General features: G+C 38.6%; 1 pseudogene; it reads right to left on the bottom strand.

Moving 5' to 3' along the window:
* Positions 1-558: 558 nt before the first annotated feature.
* On the bottom strand, positions 559-5,065 carry LOC100723524 (sodium-coupled neutral amino acid symporter 2-like; annotated as a pseudogene).

Here is a 5,065-nt window from a genome sequence, read left to right as displayed (position 1 = left end):
GCATGGTTAATCCACTGCAGTCCAAGGTTCTGGGAGGAGGAGTGGGAGCCAAAGTTCAACAGCAATACTAGGTCGAGGAGGTAGGGTGGCTGGGCTGGTGGGACACAGACTTTTTATTTTTACTTATTCACCAATATTTATGTAGTAATTAAAAAATGTTTTTAGTTTCTTCTTTGATGTTATAAAATAGTAATTATACTACAATTGTTTCTAAACTTCATAGCATTATAAAGGACAGGCAAAATGGAGTTGTTCTGAGTGTTATATTCATGTTTGGTAAACACAGGGTAGAGAAGATGTAGATTTACTGCCAACTCTTAGGCAGTACAATAATGTTGAGTTGTATATTTGTACCTTTTGTGCTCATGAGGTTAACTTCCAAGATAAAGCTAAAAACCAAAATGTAGAACAAAGTTTTGAAAATGTCAAAATATTTTACTGCTTGCCATGTGCCAGCACTTGGTAGAGGTGAAACTGAAAACAGGTGAAGTTTCACAATAGCTGAGAGTAAACACAACACTGGTACCACATGGACTATTTGAGTTTGGGCATTGTCAATTAATAACCGCCTCCAGAGCAATCCATAACAATCAAGGCCACACTTCTGATCATCATGACTATGCCAGTTAACAGGAAAAACAGAGCCCCAGTCTTCTGCTCAGATGTTATAGGTCCTTCACCAACTTGATACAAAAGGATGATGGAAGAGTAAAAGTCTATATAGCCACAGACACACCAGTAACCAAAGATATCTTTCATAGTTGGGACACTGATGGTAAGCAAGTTGGAAAATGCCAGGATAGAACTGTAAAGAGTCTACTGTTACTGAAGTATTTTGTTGCACATAACAAGTGCATTACAGAACTTGGGATTGAGAAAATAATTGATAATACTTTCAGGGTGATGGCCACTAACACAACCAAATGAATAATTGGAAAAATAATATAATTTCCTATTAGAAGAGTGTGTGTGAAGCAGTTCTGACCCAGCATGTTCATAAAAAGTCAAGCATTCAAAGAGGGCAGCAAGCAGATACATGAGAAAAATAAAAAAAAGAAATGTTGGACACAGTCGTCATTCCCCTACAGCTGCAGCCTTTCAGCTTTTCATAGATGGGCGAATGGCCGATGAGAAACACATGAAAACTTCATAATTGGTACAGTGGTTTGTGGGTTTAAGATAAAATAGCATGGTCTTGTGGTTTGTGATTAGATGTTCATCTAACAGTTGCAGTTATGGTGGGGCAGGCTTTTCAGAGGTGGCTGAATCCAGAGTTTATTAATTCATGTTCCAAAGCTGGGGTTAAGGATATGAGTGCTACACCTACCCTAGATGGGTGGCCTGCACACATTGTAAGGCACAGAAAGAATTTTGTCCTGTCTCTCTCTCTCTCTGACTCTGTCTGTCTCTGTGTCTCTGTGTCCCTGTGTCTGTCTGTCGGTCTGTCTGTCTGTCTCTCTCTCATTTTTTGTCTTCTACACATGAACAGTTGCCCCTGTGTCATGTGCTATCCTTCTGTGGAGCCAGGAAATTACTGATTGAAACCTGTATAAATTGAACTAAATAAGCCTTTTCCCCCTTTAATTTGGGGTGTTGGTTACTTTGTCTCAGCAACAAGAAAAGTAACTAAGACATATTGTAATAGAATCAACTGTGATTGCTTTGATACAATTGTAAGATATGAAAGCTGTTTGTGTGGAGGAGCCATTCATTGTTTCATTTAATATTAAAGTAATTTTCATAGGATAAGGAATCTGAAATTTTTTTGCAAATCATCAGAAAGAAAGTACTCAACAAGGAAAGGCCACTAGTATATCCCAAGTTTGCTAAAATTTCCAGCAGTGACAAAGGAAGAGTGAATGGCAGTGGCACCAGCAGAACCAAATATAGATACTGGTCTAGTCAGATACCACAAACCAGTTGTGTCTTCAATGTTTATGAATGTGTGGATCATCAAGGATAACTCATATTACACTATGAAGAGAAGGCTTGACATAGCTCCAATGTTTTGCATGGTAATTGATCCAGAGGCTGTTTTCAATTTAGACCAAGTGTCTTTTTAAAAAATTTTATTTAAAGAAACAAGAGGAAATTTAGAAAAACAAAATAGAAAAAATGAGAAAAAAGTAGAATACAGAATTAAAAAATTAACATCATAAATCAGTAGTTGATACATTACATATTGTCATCTTAACAATAGTTGTTAAAGTTATAAAATCAAAGCACAAAAAGTGGCTAGGCACTCAGACAGTGATAGTGCAGTCTCTTCTGTTCAATGATCTAATAGATATTTATGTAATAGATATTTTGTAATATGTTCATCTATCTTACACACTATACATGCCATTATATTCTTCAGAGCACTTTCCTTCCCTTTCACTTTTACAATATTTATTATACTTGTTGGATCCTATTATTCTGTCAGTTCTTATTTTTTATACTAGAGAGACAATGTGGTATTTACTAATGTGAGTCATGTTTACTTCACTAATGAGTGTAGCCTCAAGTTGCCTCCATTTACCTATAAAGGCCTCAAGATCATCCTTTTTTATAGCTGAATAATATCCCATTGTATGAAAACACCTCATCTTTTTCATCCAATCTGTGGTTGATGGGCATTTTGTTTGTTTCCAAGATTTAGGTATCACAGATTGTGCTGCTGTGAGCATGGGTGCACATATATCACCATGACATGACCTTTTCAATTTATCTGGGAAAATCCCAGCAGGGGAATAGCTGGATTGAATGGAACTTCCAATCCTAGTTTTTTGAGGAACCTCCATACTGATTTCCACAGTGGTTGCACCAGACTTCACCCCCATCAATAGTGGAGAATTGTTCCTTTTTTCCCACATCCTCGCCAACATTTGGCATCATTTGTTTTCTTGATGGCAGCCATTCTTTCCAGGGTGAGATGAAATCTCAATGCTGTTTTAATTTGCATTTCTCAAATGACCAGTGATGGTGAACATTTCTTCATGTATTTATTTGCCATTTGCACATCTTGTCCAGTCTGGTGGTTTCTTTCTGTTGTTCTTCTTGAGATTTTGGTCATTTTAATCTCTATCTACTATGTCTTTCAGTACTCTTTCTAGGGTTGGTTTTGTGGACATCAATTTCATCAGTTGTTCTTTGTCACAGAAGTATCTTGTTTCAGCACTAAGTGTGAAGGACAGTTTTTCTGAGTACATCAGTCTGGGTTGAAAGTTGTTTTTTTTTTAGTGCTTGAAATACTTAACTCCAAGGTCATCTTAAGTTGAAGGTTTGTGCTGAAAAGTCTGCCCTGATTCTAATAGATTTTCCTTGATAGGTGAGTTGTGTCTTTTCTCTGATAGCTTTTAGTATTCTGTTTTTATGCTGTGTATCTTGGATCTTAATTATCCTATGTCTGGATATAGATTTATGTTGGTTGTGACTGTTTGACATTCTGTATCCCTCACTTATTTGGATATCATATTTTTTCCCTTTGTGTGGGAAATTTCCTGCCATTACGTCTGTGAATATTTTAGTTTTGTCATTTATATTGACCCCTGCATCTTTACTGATGCCTATTAGTTTTATATTGTTTCTCTTGACATCATGTTGAAGCTGCTGGATTGTCATTTCATGCTGCTTTTTTGTTTTTATACATTCTACCTTTGTATGATCACTATTTGTGATCCTGTTTTCTAGGTCTGAAATTCTATCCTCATCTTCATTTAAACGGTTTTGTTAGCTTTCAATAGAATTTTTTTGTTACTTGGATATCTCTTTGAATTTGTTTCACAGATTTTACTTGTTTTTTGCATTGTTCATTTAAAGTTTCAATCAATTTCCCATGCTCCTGTATTTTTAATCTATTTTTTCTTTACCTATGATGAGCAACTTATTTACCAAGACTGTTATTTCTGTCTTTACACAAGACATTATTTCTAATTTGATTTCTTCCATAGCTTCATGGATTTTTTTCTTTACTTCATTTGCTATCTTTTCAGAGATTCCTGGTGTGTGACTTTTAAAGTCCTCTATTTCAATGTCACCTGTACTTGCTCCTGATGGACTAGATGTTTGAGACTGCATTTTTCCTTTTCGTTTTGTCATTTTCACCTTTTGGGTAAATATTTGGTCTTTCAGTCCAGTCTGAACTGTCGGTAGTGGTAATTTTAGGGTCCTGCTGTGTGGTTGATGTTTGACCAGTTTCTGGGTATCACAGTGAAGAGGAGAGGAAGTCACCTGAATTCCTCCTACATGGTGTGTTGGGTGAGTCCTATATTCTTTCTGGGCTAACTAACATAAAGGTATGGATGTAGGTCAACTCTTAGTTCTTGCTGTTGCTATGTCTTTAGGTTGTTGCAGGTCACCAGCTTTCCCTGTCCATAGTGTTTGTGTTAGCTGAGGCCCTAATGCATCACCGGGGTCTCATAAACTCTTTTAATTTTCTCCAAGTTGGGGAGGCCTTATTGGCACACTCCTCAACCTGTCTGATGTTCTCTGTGTGGAGGAGGGGATTACCCTTGAACTCTTGCCAGGTTCATCAAGGTTTTACCGGTTGGAAGGAGTTTCACTTCTGCTCCTATTTACCCACTGCAGACCTGTATTTTAGGGGCAAAATTACCACACTGACTAGAGCTGCTGAGTTCTTCTATTTGGGTGAGGGGTTCCCTAGTCTCCCATCTAGCCAGCACTGTAATTCACTGTAGTCCAAGGTTCTGGAAGAAGGGGTTGAATCCAAAGATCAACTGAAGTACTAGGTCCAGATGGTGGGTGGATTCCCCAAAAAACAGCCCACCACAGCAGTTCTAGGTGGTCAGTCATGCCACTGGTGTCCCAGGTGTTCTGTGAAGGGGCGGGCCCAGCGGGCCCACTCCTAAGCAACCCAGGAGTGCTGGGGTGTCCCTGGTGTTTCTTGGTGGTGCTATGAGGTGGATCAGTTTCTAGGGTGTCCCAGGTGTTCTCAATGAGGGATGGGCCCAATGGTGGCAGTCCTAGGTTACCCAGGTCTGCCTGGGCATCCCAGTGTTCTTGTAGAAGGGTGGGCCCAGCAGGGGCCTAGGTCATCCTGGGGCTTCCCAGTTGTTCCTAGCAT

Source organism: Cavia porcellus, unplaced genomic scaffold, assembly GCF_034190915.1.
Source record: "Cavia porcellus strain 051 isolate PalLab524CR breed Dunkin Hartley unplaced genomic scaffold, mCavPor4.1 scaffold_23, whole genome shotgun sequence".
Classification (NCBI taxonomy): Eukaryota; Metazoa; Chordata; class Mammalia; order Rodentia; family Caviidae; genus Cavia; species Cavia porcellus.
Note: the sequence above shows the minus strand (reverse complement) of the source record. Positions and strands in the feature narration are given on the sequence as shown.